The 17,503-nt window shown below is 45.0% G+C and overlaps 1 protein-coding gene across 1 annotated transcript in view; it reads left to right on the forward strand.

Moving 5' to 3' along the window:
* BUD13 (BUD13 spliceosome associated protein) overlaps positions 1-17,503 on the forward strand; it is a 274,914-nt gene that overhangs the window by 216,490 nt on the left and 40,921 nt on the right. The gene's annotated exons all lie outside the window — the stretch shown is intronic.

The raw sequence follows: 17,503 nt of genomic DNA on the forward strand, positions 1-17,503 counted from the left end.
CTTGCAGAGGAAGAGGTCCATCCCCCTAACCAGGCCTTGCAAGAGCAGTCTTGTTGGTCTCCAGGCTGGCTCTTGGGGAGATCCCAGAGCCACACAATGACAGAGCTGGAAGGTGGTGCAGGGCTTGCCGGTCCTACTCCTTCATTTTATAATGAGGAAGCTGAGCCCAGAGAAGGGAAGCAATCTGGTCATAGAGATATTGTGAGTTTCCAGCCAAGGCTGGAAGAGATTCCAGGTACATGCCTCCTGTCTCTGGTACCAGCAGACTCTTAATTCAAGTAGACGCCAGCTTTCCTACCCCCAGCAGAGTGTGTGCTGGAGGGTTGGGAGGGCCATGGGGAGGCTGGCCTCCAGCAGCTGGTTGCCATGGCATCCAACTGCACTTCCCTTCATTCCCTCGCTTGGGAGGAAGCCACAGAGTTCAGTCAACCCTTGGCATATGGGGCTGGTGGTGGGGCTAGAACTGAGCATTTGGGGATGCTCACTGAGAGGGCGTCAGCAGCCTCAAAATACAGTCTTGAGGGCTGTGCTGCCCCAGGCTTTGTATGCATGCCCATTGCCTGTGGCTCTCAGGCCCAAGTCTCTAAGCTGTTCTTCTCTACCCTAGCAGCTGGCCAGATTGGGCTGAGGCTTGCTCTGGAGGCAAACGCGGGGCTCCCAGGATTGCGGGCTTGACCTCTGCCCTTTCTCAGGCACAGCTGGGCATCTGGGATATACCAGTTCCCTCCTCTAGCTCTGGGAGGAGGACCCCTTCCCCCCCAAAGAGCGGAGCCTCTGAACAAGCTAAGCTGTGGAAAGAATATTCACTTCGAGTCAACGGGGGCAGAGGGTGTAGCCTGAGCAAGCTGTGAGGTACCAGTATCTCTATGGAGTGCTGTGCTGGCATCCGTATGCTGTGCCTTCTCATCCTGAAAGTCCTAAGAGGTGGTGCTATTGAGGCTCAAGGTATGAAACTTGCTTAGGGTCAAAGATCTCGCTAGGAACAACCTCATCTAGGCTATATCAAATTACACTTCTACCAGCAAAAAACAAAAAACAAAGCCACGAAAAGCCAACTGTGTCTTTACACCCTTTCTTACAAAGGGGTTTTGAAATTTTTTTCACCTTTGGCCATCTAGTAGGTAAAAAAAGGTGTCACAGTGTTAACATTTCTCCTATTACAGGTGAGGGCAAGAATCTTTTCTTGTGTTTGGGACCATCCCCTTTTATTTTATTTGTTTATTTATTAAAAATTCTATTTATTTTTGAGAGGGAGAGGGAGACAGAGCATGAGTGGAGGAGGGGCAGAGAGGGAGACACAGAATCTGAAGCAGACTCCAGGTTCTGAGCTGTCAGCACAGAGTCTGACGCAGGGTGTGAACCCATGAACTGTGAGATCATGACCTGAGCCAAAGTCAGACGTTCAACCGACTGAGCCACCCAGGTGCCCCGAGCCATCCCCTTTTAGATGAACATTAGTTTGTATCATTTGCCCAGTTTTGCATTGATTTATAAGATGTTACTTCTCTTTTCAGAAAATTAACTGTAATATGGTTTTCACGATTTTTTTTCCATTTTATCATTTGTTTCCTGGCTTTGTTTTTGCTTCTTCCCACCTCACCAGCCCCCAAACTTGGTGAATTTGATTTCTATAAGGTCAAGTGAAACAACTTTATGAAATGGGGTCTGGGTTTTGGGTCATATTTAGAGTGATCTACCCTAATCTAAGATTATATTTGTAAGATTGTTCCTTTTTTTTTTCTAGAATTTTTTGGTTTTATTTGGTAAAAATGTAAATATATGATTCTTCTTGAGTTAATGTTGGTGTGAGATGTGAGATAGGAATCCAACTTTAGGGGCACCTGGCTGGCTCAGTCAGTGGAACACACAACTCTTGCTTCTGGGGTTGTGAGTCTGAGCCTCACATTGGGTCTAGAGATGACTTAAAGATTTTAAGAAAAGAAAAAAGGAACCCAAGTTTACTTTTTAATGTTTCTCTCCAATGGCTAAATGCCATTAATTAATTAATTAATTATTGATTGATTGATAGAGAGAAAGCTGGACAGAGGGGCAGAACGAGAGAGAGAGAGAAAGAGAGAGGATCTTAAGCAGGCTGAACACTGAGCCTGGAGCCCAACACGGGGCTCCGTCTCATGACTATGAGATCATGACCTGAGCCAAAATCAAGACTCAGCCACTTAACTGACTGAGTCACCCAGGTGCCCCCAAATGCTTTTTATTTAAAAAAAAACCCTCTATCTTCCTCCCTTTTAAAAGATGTCTTTGGGCTTCTTCTGTTCATTAATTTGTCCACGTGTTCATGTTCATACTATGGTGTTTTAATTATTATAGCTTTGTTGCTTTGTAATTTGTTTTAATACCTGGTAAGGCTAGTTAGTCCTCTTCTTCCACCCACTACCCCTTAAAAAATATTTTTTCTAGCAATTCTCTCTTACTTGTTTCTGGAAGTCATTATTTATTTCAGAATCATCTTTTGAGTTCTACCCCCCAAAGCCCAAGCAAACAAAAACAAAGAAACAAAATTTAAAAAATAAATCCCAACTCTGTTGATATTTGGGGGAGCAGGATCATATTGAATCTGTATCTTAACATAAAGGGAGGTTTCATATTTTTGACGTTAAGTCTTCACCTGCAAGTCATACGTGTTTTCCAGGTTTGTTTTCCTTCTTGATCTTCCATATATCCTGGTTTTGTTTTGTGTATCTGATTTTCTTCTGTCTCTTCTAGATGTTTTTTTTTTTCTTCTATATTGTCTAACTGGTGCTTTCACATATATATATTTTCTGTTGTCTAATGTTTTATATAACTTATTTTGTTATGATATTCATAAGTGACAGTGGGCTATAGTTTCTTTTTGTGTATTTTGTCAGATTTTGATGTCAGTGTTATACCATTTCCAAAAAAAATTGTATGCACTTGTATGTGGGGAAGGAATTTACAGAGCATCAGAATGATCCATTTCTTGCAGGTTGGTTAGAATTCTTCAGTGACAGTCCCCGGGCTTGGTGCTCTTTTGGCGGCGGGGGGAGGAGGGACAGCTTTGACATTTGTCTCTGGTTTTCTGTAACAATTGATCCCTTAGATTATGTCACTTGACTACAGTTAACAATTTATATTTTCCTGTAAACTTATCCTTTTCTCCGTATTCTCAAATTATTTTGCAATACGATGAGCAAAATAGTGTCATTATGTTTTAAATTTTATCAGTTTCTATGGTTATTTTCCCATTATAATTATTTATTTTGGGTATTTCTGTTTTCTCCCTTTGGCTTGATAATGTTAGCTAATGGCTTATCTCTTTTATGAGCTTTTTTTTAATAAAAATTTCCTCTTGGAGATATATATATTAATTCTACAGTTCTTTAATTTCATGCATTGTATTCTGCTTTTACATAACTAATGTCTTCTTTCTGCTTTCCTTAGGTTGAATTTGTTGTCTGTGTTTTAACTTCTTGAGTTGCATGCCTAATTAATTTATTTTCATTTTTACCTATGAACATGCTTTTAGCACAGTTCTGACATAACATATTCATTAGGATCATTTAAAAGTATTTTCCAATTTCAGCTTTGACTTCCTCTTTGTCCCAAGTGCTCTTTAAGAGAAAGAATAAAAATTTCAGAGTGGTAAGAATTTTATTTAAAAACTTCTAATTTTATTTCATTATAATCCCGGCATATGGTATGAATGGTTTCTATTTTGGCGAGTATATTGAGGTTGTCTTTGAAGCCTAAGGTTTTCAGTTTTTAAATTTTCTGTTTTCAGGGTATAGAAGGTATTATGTTCAGGGTATCAGGATAACTTTAGTACTTTGATTATTTTCTCCCCTGTATCCTGTTAGTTTTTGGTTACTTCCTCTGGCATGGGCTGGGTGGCCAAGTGTCATCTCTGACTCCTAAAATGCTCTTAGTTCTTCTTGTGTATCGCGTAGTTTTACTTAAAGAAGGATGACGTGGTGATGTTTGAAATATAAGTATTCATAACTGTTCAGTCATCACTGGGGATGGTGGTCTTTATTGTTAGAACGTTTCCGTCTTTTTAGTTTAATGTCCCTCTGTGTCTTACTCCACGTCCCCAACTTCAATCTAATCAGCCCCTAAAATTGTGCTCCTTTCTTCCTTTTAGTTTGTGCTTGCGTGTTCTATATTCACCCCTTTGTTTTCAACCTCTCTAGGCAATCGCATAATCGCATGTTGTTGTTTTTTTTAATGTTTAGACAGAGCATGAGTCGGGGGTGGGGGGGGCCGAGAACGAGGGAGGCACAGAATCCGAAGCAGGCTCCAGGCTCCGAGCTGTCAGCACAGAGCCTGATGCGGGGCTCGAACCCACGAACCATGAGATCATGACCTGACCTGAAGTCAGATGGTTCACCGACTGAGCCACCCAGGTGCCCCTAGGCAATCGTGCTTTAAGAGACTTAAGAAATTTGGACCTCACTTTTGTGATCCAGTCTGAGAATAAAAATATTTTAATAGGTAAAATGATCGCATTCACATAAATTAATGTAACAGACATGTTTGCTTTTAGGTTTTTTTTTCCTTTTAAAAGTTTTTTAATGTTTATTTATTTGTGAGGGAGAGAGAGAGCATGAGTAGGGGAGGGGTAGAGAGGGAGGGAGACACAGGATCTGAAGCAGGCTCCAGGCTCTGAGCTGTCAGCACAGAGCCCGATGCAGGGCTCAAACCCACAAGCTGTAAGATCATGACCTGAGCTGAAGTCAGACTTGCAACTGACTGAGCCACCCAGGTGCCCTTTTTTTCCCCTTTTAAATCATGTTTTATGTTCTACTTTCTGGTTTTATTGCTGCTTCATTTATTTTTTGAATCCTTTACTCCATATTGTGTTTTGCTTGTTTTTTTATGTGTATATTTCTTCTAATAATTTGAAAGGCTTTTATTTCCCCCCAAGTGGTTACCTTTTGTATGTGTGTGTGTGTGTGTGTGTGTGTGTGTGTGTGTGTGTATTCCCTAGTATTTATTGAATGCTTTCTCAAGAATGATAAAATTGCTGTATTTCCACTAAATCCTATGTCCCCCCACCACTTTAGTTGATCATATTATTACTGTTTTTCTGAATGTTTCCCTCTTATACCATGTAAATATTCGGATTAAATATTCATACATGTCTATTATTTTATTAGCTTTAATGATATCTTTGGTAGCCAGTTGTAAGCAAAATGTTACCAACATATTTACACTATTTTCTACCTTCTCTTCCTTTCCCTGAGCCAGGTTTTGTTGGTTATACAATTTCTATATTATCAGGGTTTAAGACCTTTATCCTTGGTTCTAGAACCACAACTGGCACATTGCTTTAGTGTTGGTCTTAGTCTCAGTTACATGGATTTCATGTCACTTCAGTTCTGCTGCTGTGCTTTCTGTTTTCTTCCACTCATCTTTTCCACATTTTTATTTATTTATTTTTTTTGGGACAGAGAGAGACAGAGCATGAACAGGGGAGGGGCAGAGAGAGAGGGAGACACAGAATCGGAAACAGGCTCCAGGCTCTGAGCCATCAGCCCAGAGCCTGACTCGGGGCTCGAACTCACGGACCGCGAGATCATGACCTGGTTGAAGTCGGACGCTTAGCTGACTGCGCCACCCAGGCGCCCCTCCACTCATCTTTTGATTGGCTTGAGATTTCCCTCTTGTGGATTCCTCAAGCTCATGAGATTGATGTTCTTGTGTTCTTGCATGTTTGTAAATGTTGTTTGTTTGTTTTTTTAATTTTTAAATTTTTTTTTTTTTTTTTTTGAGACAGAGAGAGACAGAGCATGAGCAGGGGAGGAGCAGAGAGAGAGGGAGACACAGAATCCAAAGCAGGCTCCAGGCTCCAGGCTCCATGCTGTCAGCACAGAGCCTGATGCCGGGCTCGAACTCACGGACTGTGAGATCATGACCTGAGCCGAAGTCGGACACCCAACTGACTGAGCCACCCAGGCGCCCCAGCATGTTTGTAATGTTACCTTTACACTTGATTGATAGCTTGCTTGGATATAGCATCTTCAGTTATTCTGTTATTTCTTTGTTTGAATAATGTTGTGGAGATGTCTGAGGTTACCCTGGTTGTTTTCCTTCACCCTTAAAAGCAACTCGATCTTTTGGGCTGAATGTTCCAAAGGAGTATTTATCTTTGAAGTCCAGAATAAAATTTATTAGATTTGATCATTCTTTGCTGGTATTTTCCTGGGACATAAGAGAACTTTTTAATTGGTAGATTTACTTCTATCTTTTTTGGAAAATTCTTATAAATATCTTTAAATATATGTTCTATTCATAATGATATGAATTATATATATGTTTGTCTACCTTTCAGACCTACCATTTATCTGTGATCTTTTTTAAGCCTCTTATAACTTTCTACTGATTTTTCTTTTTTTCAATTCTGTCCTCCATATCACTTTCCTATGCTTTCAGCAGTGACTGTAATTGGCTTTACATTGTCTTCTACTTTTTTCTGAGCTCTACCATCTCATGACTTACGTCCTTTGCTTGCCTTGCCATACTTTTTCCCCTAAACATTTGTATCTCTTCTTTGTGTTCTTGGTTTGTAGAAGTAATTGCTTCATTGAGTTTTAAAAATTCCTATCGTAATATGTTCATTTTTCTGGTGAGAGTTTTTTGTCTACTGTTTAATTTTCCTCTCTTCTCTACTTTTGTGTTATAATATCTTTACATTATAAATTCTATGGTAGTTTCTTTCTGGTTATTAATTCCTCTTTTAATGAAGTAACTTTTTCCTGGACCAGCTGTTTGCATCAGCTTCTGGAGTGGAGGAGGGGGAGCATGGCCATGTTGTAGGCTACCAGCACTTTCCTACAGGGACATGAGTATAAGATCTTTTAAGCTTTCCTTCTGTCTAGCCAACTGGCAATGACAGCTACAGATATGCTCATAATGTGGAGCCTCTCTCCTCTAACCCACCTCACTAAGAGACTGCTTTCTGCAAATATGACCTTTCTGTATGGTTCATCATTGACTCCACCTTTGCTTGTGAAAATAGGTTCAAGAAAGCTCCCACTGTTCAGCCCACATACCTGTCCTTATTATTACTAACAAGAGAGTTAGTAATAATAAAGTAAATAGTAAAGAAAGAGACCTTCCTTCCTTCCTTCCCTCCCCTGGAGAGTGGCACTTACCTTGGAGGGTATGTTTGGCCAGCTTTACCTGAGCACTGTGCCACACTGTTTTCTCTTAGCATCTTTCTGCATCCCAGTTATGTGTTGTGTCTATATTAATAGGTCTCTGCTAGCTTTGTCAAAGAGAGTTCATTTCTTATTCTTCTTGTTGCTTTTAGGTGATTTTCAAGAGAAGTGTTTTGTTTTTTTTTTCAAGGAAGAAACAGCAACCAGACGTTCCATACCATTCTTTATTTTGGTGGTCTAATTAGCATATAGCTTCTATTTGCTCGTAGTCTCTGCTTACTCAAAACACATTAATAACTCTATTGCCTTAATGCCTTTTTCTATGTCTTTTCAGTTTTTACTTTTGCTACCAGTTGACTGATGCTCTCACTATAGTTTCCTATTCAAACTTCTGAGACAATTTGGTTAGTCCAGCCAATAACCATTGTCCTTATTTGGATAGAACTTTTTTCTCTTTATGAAACCTTGGATCAGTTCCTTTCACTTGTCAAGTAGCTATGGTTGAAGGCTCTTCAATAACACACTAGAGTATTTACAATCTTGGACTGTTTCCTTCACAGGGGACTGTGGGCATGAGGGTTTATATGGGCAAGCATAACCTAGGCAATGACTTGTGGTTGGGGCTGAGTTTGTAGAGCTTGGGGGGAAGCCCCTAAACCACGCCTGGATGGAGTGGGGCATGCTGAGGAATAGTACCACACAAGACTGGATATGCAGAGTGGGGGGCAGTTGCACTTGGTCCCCCACCCTTCTCCCTTTCCTTTCCCCACTGACCTGGGAAGCCCCCCACAGAGCAGTGGCTCTTATTGGCTCAGGACCTGGGTGGCATTCACATGAGTCAGCACCTGGGCAGGCCCTAGGAGGGATGGGGCTTGGTAGTAAGAATATGCAAGAAGCACCAAGGGAAGTGAGGCTGGAGGAAGAACCCAGTTAGGAGGCTCTTGCCTCTCAACATGAGGGAGCAAGTCCTGGGAACTGAGAACAAACTGGAACAATTGTGCACCTGGAAAATTCCAAGACCGGGGTAGTGTTGGAAGGGAAGAAAGAGGAGGGATAGAGCAAAGATCCTCTGCTGAGACAGAGCCATAGAACTCAGGAGCTAACTGGTAATGTGGGCAAGATGGAGGGCGGTCAAAGATGGAACCACTGACTGAAACCAGGAAGTGGGAGGGAGACGTGGAGCAAGAGGGCGATATGGAGTCTGGGGTCAGGGGGAGAGGGTCGGGGAGTACTTTTAGGGTCATCAACATTGAAGTAGTTTAGGTTATAAAGCATTTTGGTTTGTTGTACCAGTGTTTACTCATTACAATTAATATTTTCTCTTAAGTGACTGGTAGAAACACTCATTCCAGGCTAAGGTGGCACTGATTTGGCTTGGCCTTTGGATCTGAGCATATGAAGACTGTCCCTGAAGTGTGGTCAGTGTGATGAGTGGGGGGCTTGCTCCTTCTTTCCCACTTTGCCCTATTCTTCTGGCCTCTCTTTACTCCTGTGACTCATTCCCACTCTGCTCCTTCTACAATAATAAGCTGCAAGGTCAGTAAGTTTAATAATAAGATGCAAGGTTAACTTAAAAGACAATCTAGTTCAACCCTTTCCTTTTACAGAGGAGAAAACTGAGTCCCCAACAGAAATGACTTTCTTAAAGAGAATGGGTCCCAGAACCCAGGCCTCCTGACTTTTGGTCTAGGGTCCTGTCCACAGAGTAGGCCACCTCTCTAACCAGCATGTAATAGTTTTCTCAGTATCAATGGTTTGCACTGAGTGTAGGTTTGCTTTGCAAATTTGCACACCATATTGTCCCAAGGAGTCCTGAAAATGGACATCTTAGAGAGACTTCTCTGGAGCAGGTGGCCCCATGACATAGCCTCTAACCCGATGAGCATCTGCAACTTTAAGGGAGTCCTTCCATCTGGTTACCACACAGCCTATTTATTTTCTCTCTACACCATAGTTCCCCCCTCTTGCTTTGGGGGATTCAGGCCTCACCCCTCCTTGTCCTGTTTGTGTCAACAGGCTCCCATTGGTCTAGTTATCTCTTGTCTCTCTATTACGAACCAAATTGTGTTTCCCCAAGATTTATTTGTTGAAGTCTTAACCTCCAGTGCTTCAGAATGTGACCTTATCTGGAGACAGGGTCTTTAAAGTGGCAATTAAGTAAAAATGAGGTCATGTGGGTGGACCCTAATCCAATATGACCAATCTCCTTATGAGAAGAAGATATTAGGACATAGACATGCACAGAGGGAAGACCGCATGAGGACACAGGGAAACAAACTGAAACTGAGGAGGGAGGCCTCAGAAGAAGCCAACCCCTGCTGACACCTTGATCTTGGACTTCTAGCCTCCAGGAAATAAGTCTTTGTTGTTTAAGCCACCCAGTTTGTGGTTCTTTGTTGTGGAAGCCCTGGCAAACTAATATGCCACCTTTCCCCTCCAGCCAGAGGGAGCCTTCTGCCATGCAATGCTGACCCCTCACACCTACTGGATAAAGTCTAGTGTGGCCTACAGCCCTTTCATCATCTGGTTCTTCCTCTCCAGCCTCATCTCTCCGTGATACTCCACACCCAACCTCAGGCATTAAGGCCAGAGACGTCAAGCAGATTCTCACTCCTCCAACAGACCATGGCCATTCACATCTCTGTGTTTCTGTCTGGAGATCCCTTTGGCTTTTTTGTCTGCCTGGCTAACTCCTGGCCAGCTGTAAAGCCGGCTCAGACATCACCTCCCCTGGGAAGCCTTTTTCAACTGCCCCCCCCTCCCCTGTGCACTCGGCACCTCATTCATCTGTTCTGCACAGATCACATGGATACAATCGTCCCTTTTCCTTTCCCTCTTCCAGAGAGTGAGTGAGTGGAAAGTCTACTCTTCTTTCTATCTCTGGGTGTAGGCAAGAGGTCTTCAATAAACATTTGTTGAATTGAGTTGAATTTTGGATCTACAGGGGTCATGGGCTTGTGCTCTAAGAAAATAAAAGAGAGGGGACTGGTTACAATCTGGCTCCAGCTAAGCCTGGCATTAGCAGGTGTGTCTCCTAAGAGTGTTTGGTTTGCTGCTCAGGACCGGGTATTTGTTGACTGCATACATAGCACAGCTGGTCGGATGAATGTCTGTCTCCAAGTTTACATGTAGACTGACTTGGGCAAGGACGTTTCTGGTTCCCAGTCATATCTGTCAGGGGAGCCAGCACAGTTTGGGGAAAGCACCAAACAGGTTTAAAGGACGCTTCAGGGGCAGAGAGTAGGGATTGAGAGTATTGTGTCTTACCTCAGACAGGTATAGCTTTGAATCTCAGCTCTACCACTTAGTAGGTATGTGACTTTAGGGTAAGTTACTTCATCTCCCTAAGTCCTATTTTTTTCTCATCCATCAAATAGGGATAGTAACACCTACCCCCTAGTGTGTTTAGAGGATTAAATGCAATAACCTGTCTCTATCGTTTACCTACCTACCAGTCTGCTCTACTTACCAACATCTATCAGTCCATTTACCCATTCATCCATCCATCTCTTGATCCATTGACCCAACTCTCTGTCTAGTGCTTTGTCCGGTTCCTGGCACATACCAGTGCACAGTAGATGTTAGTTCCATAAGACGAGAAGGGACATTTTCCTCAGCTTCAATGACAGGGTTTGGAGAGAGAGGGGACTTTCCTAAGACTGTTCAGATGTTTGACCTTTGCCATTACATCAACCACAAGCCCAGAGGAATAATAATGGTGATGATGATGATGACGATGATGACGACAGCAATTGCACAGTCTGTGGAGCACCTGGTAGCTCACAGATGATATGCACCAAGCCATTATGTGATAGGCACCAAGAAATGCACTCAGTTCCACGGCAGGAAAACCCTCGCATCTGAATGAGAGAAGATGATGAGAGCAGTTGGGGCAGCAGTTTTGCATACCGGGCCCAGCTGTGGTTCCTCTTGTCTGTCACATTGGACTGTTTTCCTTGCCTGGAGGCCTGAACAGACAAAGCTCTTTCATAGGTCAGTTGAGCTTTCCTGGGTGTTTGACCTTGAGGTCTTTTTCCACGGCTCGGAGAGAAAGTGGAGATGTCTGGGACCCGGGCGCCCTCTCCCCACCAGCCTGCGACGATACCTGCCATCTTTGCAGAGGTCGGCTCTCCCTGGCAGCCATCCCAGGCAGCTGGCCCCTCCCGCGCGCCATCCCAGAGGGCCATGTCCTCGTTCACGGACCATTGGGTGCAGGCTGCCGCTCTCTCCTGCCTAATTGCCGTTGTCCTTGTTAACACCCTCCCTCTGCCTTCATGCCTCACACCCACCCACCGCTCTGGCTCCCCCCAACCAGTGCCTCCTACTTGATGAACAAGATGTAAGTATACAAGTTATTAATCTTCCTAGCGAGGCAATTACAGCCCGCAAAGTTCCTCCTCGGACACATTGGCTCTTCTATGACAACCTTATCAGGTTAGCAATTTCAGATCTGCATTAAGTGTTCAGAAATCAATTTTCAGCTTATTTTGTGTTGCAAAGTTTCTCATGCCTGAAACCGCACTGCTAATTGAACAAGAGCAATTGATGTTTTAGCAGTAATTAAAGATGGTAATTATGACCAAATCTCCCCCATGGCCCTGCCGTGTTTGCTTTTGGACCTGTCAGAATGGTGGGCAGGCCAAATCAATCTTAATGAAGTTGGCACTTCAGAAGTGTCCCCAGAAATGGTGTCACCTTCAGGGTGGGGATGATGGAGTCATGGGGAGCAAGGGGGACAGCATATTTGGGACTGTGGAGTGACCAGTTAGCTGGTCAGGCAGTCATCAAGTGTAACCACTTTGACCCTCTGAGTGGTCTTCGAGGGAAGGAATGGACAAGGTCGGGTGAGCAAGCTTGGCCTTGGCTAGTTTGAATAGTTTCAGTGGGCTCTGGGGCATAGGGGTGTTCCTAGTTGTCTGATACCTGGCCTTGGGGTTATTAGGGCAGAGTGATAGTGGCCTGCAGTGTAAGAGCCCTGTGAGGGCCCGATAAAGGAGGCAGTTGGGGTCTGGGCTCTGGATTAGTTTGTTTGCATATGACAGGTGCCCTCTATGTGTTTGCTGTTTCTAGGAATTAGCTTGTCTCAGGAGGGGCAGTCCCTCCAGTGTTAACAAGGCAATAAGAATCAGATGTCAAAGCATCAGAATAAAAAAAACATGCTTAATACATGCTTGGGCTGGGCATGCTAGATGCATATGGGTTGTGCTCTAGGAGAGGACTGCCATGCATTGCTGTTGTTCTACTGTTTTTTTTTTTTTTTTTTTTTTTTAAATTTTTTTTTTTCAACGTTTATTTATTTTTGGGACAGAAAGAGACAGAGCATGAACAGGGGAGGGGCAGAGAGAGAGGAAGACACAGAATCGGAAACAGTCTCCAGGCTCTGAGCCATCAGCCCAGAGCCTGACGCGGGGCTCGAACTCACGGACCGCGAGATCGTGACCTGGCTGAAGTCGGACGCTTAACCGACTGCGCCACCCAGGCGCCCCTGTTCTACTGTTTTATAGGAAGAAATTGAGAGCAACTTTGCAAAACAATCTAAGCATGGTGCCATCTGCTCTTAAGGGAATGCATACCAGAGGCTGGGCATGCCAGCTGCCCAGCATTATAGCTTCTGGAAGCCATGAGGAGCCCCCAACCTCAACCAGCTCATTGCAAGGCCATCTAGAGAGAGCCATCAGGTCATTCAGTGGGCATTCCTACCTGCATCTCCACAATGACTAGGATGCAGTCCCTGCCTCAGGATCTTTATAGACCAGCAGGGAAGAAAAAGTGGTAAGCAGATAATAAGGAAGTATAGCACAGTGTTATAACATAGCCATGCTGACTTACAGGAACACCGAAGAAGAGCCTGGATGGGTGAGCGAGGGGTTCCTGCAAGCTGCTCTTTAAGGCTGAGTAGATGTTGAACAAGTTGAAGTTGGAAGGGTCCCACTCAGGCAGAGGGGCTCAGTGTGAGCAACGTCATGGACGTGTGAAGCATTGTGGCATGTTTTGGGGGCCACTGGAGTGTAGAGGAGGTGCGAGAGAAGAGTTTGGAGAGGGAGACATCACATCAGGGTGTTTGGGTCATGCAAAGCAACCTGGAGGTGGGGAGTGGAAAGCCATGGAAGGGGTACCATGGAAGATGTCAAGTTGGCTTTTGAGAGAGCTCGTTCTAACAGTTGTGTGTGGGTGGCACGGTGGAGCCTGGTGTGGCCCTGAGGGCTCAGAGACACACTGCCTGGCACCTTTTAGAATGATTCCTGGATCTTTCTGGAAAGGCCGGAGGGATTCCTTGGACACTTGCTGTCCCCACTCTTGTGTTTGGTCACATGTAGCAGGTCACTGGCAGTTGAGCAGAGTCTGGTCTGTGGCCAAATGATCCCCACAGATCCGTACTCAAAACTGCCTTATTCCAAGCCTCTGCTTCTGTGGGTTTGGGAAAAACCAGGCACAGGTTGGTGACAGCCTGCCTGGTACCAGTGTCGGGCAGCACTGTGAAGTGGACTGTCCTGGAGAAGAGAGCAGGATAAGCAAGAAATGTCCACCAGTCCCTGCCTACCCTGCAGCCTGTCTTGACCACAGGGATATTTTGAAAGCATGGCTCTTAAGCACCGTTCGCACATGCAGACCGCTGAAAGGTACACACGTGTGAATGGAATGAACATGTATGTAACAAACACACATGCCTGCCTGAATGTGAGCACACTGAGCAACATGTATAGGCACAGCAATATATGCAGATATGCCCGAAGTCACGCATCTGTGCTCACTGAAACACCACCCACGTGTATGCCATTTGCATACATAGCCGGGCACTCAGGGTGGATATGTGTGCACACTCTCAGCCCTAATGGGAATGTTTGCCCTCTGGTTCAGGTGGCATCAGTTTAAAAAACGAGGTAATTTGGGAGCCAGACAGGTCTTCAATCAGAGGGCTTACCTCTTCCAGGGGAGGCAGTGGGGGTGGGGTAGGGAGCGAGTACAGAGTAAGGGGTGGGCGAGAAGCTGCGCAGGGTTCTTTAGGTTCCTCTGGGGGTGTACATCACTCTTCCCATATCCTGGTCACTTGGCGGGAGGTAGGCATATTTTGGCCCTTCAGACGGGTCCACCCTGGTCTTCAGACCCCAGATTGTCAGTCCCTTCCCTGTCTGGGTCAGGCCAGTCTTCACTGATGGTCGCAAAGGTCTGGCAGCTGTAATGGGAGGATACTGGTTCCACCTCCACAGCGATGGGGAAATCGGGTCAGAGAGTTTTTGAGTTTCGAGTTCATTTTGCTCAGCTCTTACACTGTTTAGATGAGTGGACAGAGGCCCAGAGGGGACAAGTGACTTGCCCAAGGTCACACCGAAGCTACATGAGGGTGTACCTCCCCATAAGTCTGAGATGCTCTCTTTAGTAAACCCCACACCATGGGCTGGGAGGGGCTCTATAGGGTTTATCCAGCCAAGGTTTGGAGATGCACGCCAGCTCAAGCTCAGATCTTATTGGCCAGAAGGATGCCTCTGATAACACACCTTTGTACAAGCGGAGGCTCTGTGACTATGTGACCAGGCCCTTGCCACCAGACACCCCTGCCTTGCTCATCAGCTACAGTGTGTATTTGGGTTCCTGCTTTAAAAGCTCTTTACTCGTAGGCATCTTCTCTGTCCCCTCAATACTGTCCCTTGTGTCCTGTTTACTTTCCTTAGGCAGGACCCTCTCCTGGGGGGCAGCAACCCTCTCTCCCTAACTACTCAAGCTTCTTGTTACAGCTAAGCTCCTCTCTTTTTGGTGGCATCTCAGGAAAAGAACAGCTGGTCATTTTTTCCTGATGTCTTCTGATGCTAATCTCCTAGGCTGGTCCTCTTTACAGACATAAGCCTTGCGAGAACTTTCTAATCTTTGACTTCCTAGGAAACAGCATCAATGGGGAAGATACTGGGGGTGGTGGGGGTTTTTCAGTCATCCCCGGAGCTGATTTTTTTCTTTATCTTGATGGGATCCTATCTTTTTTGGTGGGGCTGCTGTGCCACACCCTGTGGGGCCCCATTTAGGCAGAGTTGGGAGGGTGGGAAGCCAGCCCAGGGCCCCAGGCCCGTAATTTCCAGGCTCGTTGACCACTGAATATCCTCTATCACCTTGGACCCCACATTCTCTCCAACTCCTCTCTCAGCCGGCCTGTGTTCCTGAAGCTCCTTCCCTGGATGGGTGATTGATTAATTGATTTACATATTTATTAAAATGTATTTTAGTAGCGTCTTTGCCTTTGATGCCAAATCTCATTTCCTATTGTGGGGCTGCTGACAGCCGGCATTGTAAATGCAAAGACACTTTACAAAACAATTTAAATAGCAATTGCCACCAGCTTAAAAATGAGCAAAACAGACAAATAAAATACTGATGAGGAAATTGGCAGCTTCAGGACAAGGAGGGCCAGGGGTTTCTAAGCAGCCAGCAGCCCTGGGTGCTGGGATGGTAAAGGCTGTGTAATTGTGTCTTTGGAATGGCCCAGATTCTAGGTGTGGATGAAGGGAGGTTAACAGTCGTTGCTCTGGGAGCAAAAGTCCCTAGCCCTTAAAGGCAGCCCATCTTTGGGGAACTTTGCTGAGCAGAGGGGATATATAGAGGCAGGGTGCAGTGAGGGCTTGAGCCTCCGATCTTTGCCCTGCAGTCTCAACTTTCGAGGTTGTGTCTGCTTGCTCTAGGGAGCACTGTGGGCCCGAAGGCTGGCCTGAAGATCTGGGAGACCAGCAGGCAGCTTGTGGAGTGGGAAGTGTGTGGACAGGAAATTCAGTCTCTGGATTCTCGTACAGCCTAGCCCAGCTGTGAATCTTAGGCAGGCTGTGTTCTCCCCCTGGGTTTCTGCTTCCTCTGTAGGGTGCACTGTGCCAGAAATCCAGGGGCACTAACCTGGGACCCTGGAGGCCTGGTGTCTGGTCCTGCTGGCCACTTCCTAGCTGTGTGACTTCAAGCAGGTTACATTCCCTCTCTGGGCCTCATCTGTGGCATGAGAGCAAAGGATGTGATGTTTTGTGAATGCCTTTGTTTTCTTTCCTTTTTATCTATGATTTGGTGGGGACCCATGATACTCTGTGGTCCCCACTGATGGTCTGATTGGAAAGAGGGTGAGAGGGGAAGGTGAGTGCGTGTGTGGTGGGAGGGGACAACCTTCAGAAGGCGGCCGGAACCAAGCCAGAATTCAGAGCAGGACATGATTGTATTGCCCCTGAGAAAAGACAGAGATGAAAGCTGTCAGAAAAAAGGCCCAAATCTCCAAAGGCAAGTCAGATAGCACTCAACCTTCTTGTCCTTTTATCCATTACTGTTCTCTGGTTGCTTTATCTCCCTGGTTTTGCCTCCTCTGTCTCCATCCTTGGGGCTGTCCCCCCAAGGGTTCCCCCCGCCTCACCATGCTGCCTTTTCCTGCTGCTAGATTTACTTCCTGCATGAGCTCATTTTGCAGCTATCCTCTCTTTTTCCAAGATGCTCAGATTTTCATTTCCAGTCTTGACCTCTTCCCAGAACTCTAGTCTCATAAATCCAGCAGCCTGTAGGACATCTCTCCTTAAATGTCTTCCTGTCACCACAAAATGTCCAAAACCACATTCCGCATCTTTTCTAACAAACCACTGCTTCCCCTGTGACCCTGGCCGCCGCCCCTGCTCCCTCCTCCTCCTCCACCTCCTTTCCTCCCCCTTCCCCCATCCTCTTCTTCCTCTTCCCCTTTCTTCTTCTTCTTCTTCTTCTTCTTCTTCTTCTTCTTCTTCTTCTTCTTCTTCTTCTTCTTCTTCTCCTCCTCCTCCTCCTCCTCCTCCTCCTCCTCCTCCTCCTCCTCCTCCTCCTCCTCTGCATTCTCCTCACTGTGGTTTCCTATATCCAGGCAGTTATCAGAAGAAACCTTTGTGTGGAGTTCACAGTTTTTAAGGCACCTTTCTGTGCATGGTTATATTTCTTACAGCATTATCTGCCAGGCGCAGGATAAAGGAATGAGCAAAGCAGGCACGGCTCCCTCCCCTCATGAGACTTAAGTTCCAGTGGTTTCTCTTCGCCCCAGGCCTCTGACTGGGTGGCTTGTTCATGGGCACAGAAACCATGCTTTGCTTGTCTTGGGAAGCTTCCAGAGACTTCAAGCACAGATTTTGGTTCAAGGCACATGATACAGGTATACATACATATATATATTATATATATATATATATAATGTATAATATATATAATGTATAATATATAATGTATATTATCTATATTATACATACATATATATAACATATATATTATACATACATATATAATATATATAATATATATATATTATATATACATTTTTTTTTTTTTTGGTCAAAATATGGGAGGCATTTTGTCTAAGCATACCACTGTACTAATTGCTGAGGGTGTGAAAA

This window comes from Puma concolor, chromosome D1 (assembly GCF_028749965.1).
Source record: "Puma concolor isolate L17-30 chromosome D1, mPumCon1.1.hap2, whole genome shotgun sequence".
Classification (NCBI taxonomy): domain Eukaryota; kingdom Metazoa; phylum Chordata; class Mammalia; order Carnivora; family Felidae; genus Puma; species Puma concolor.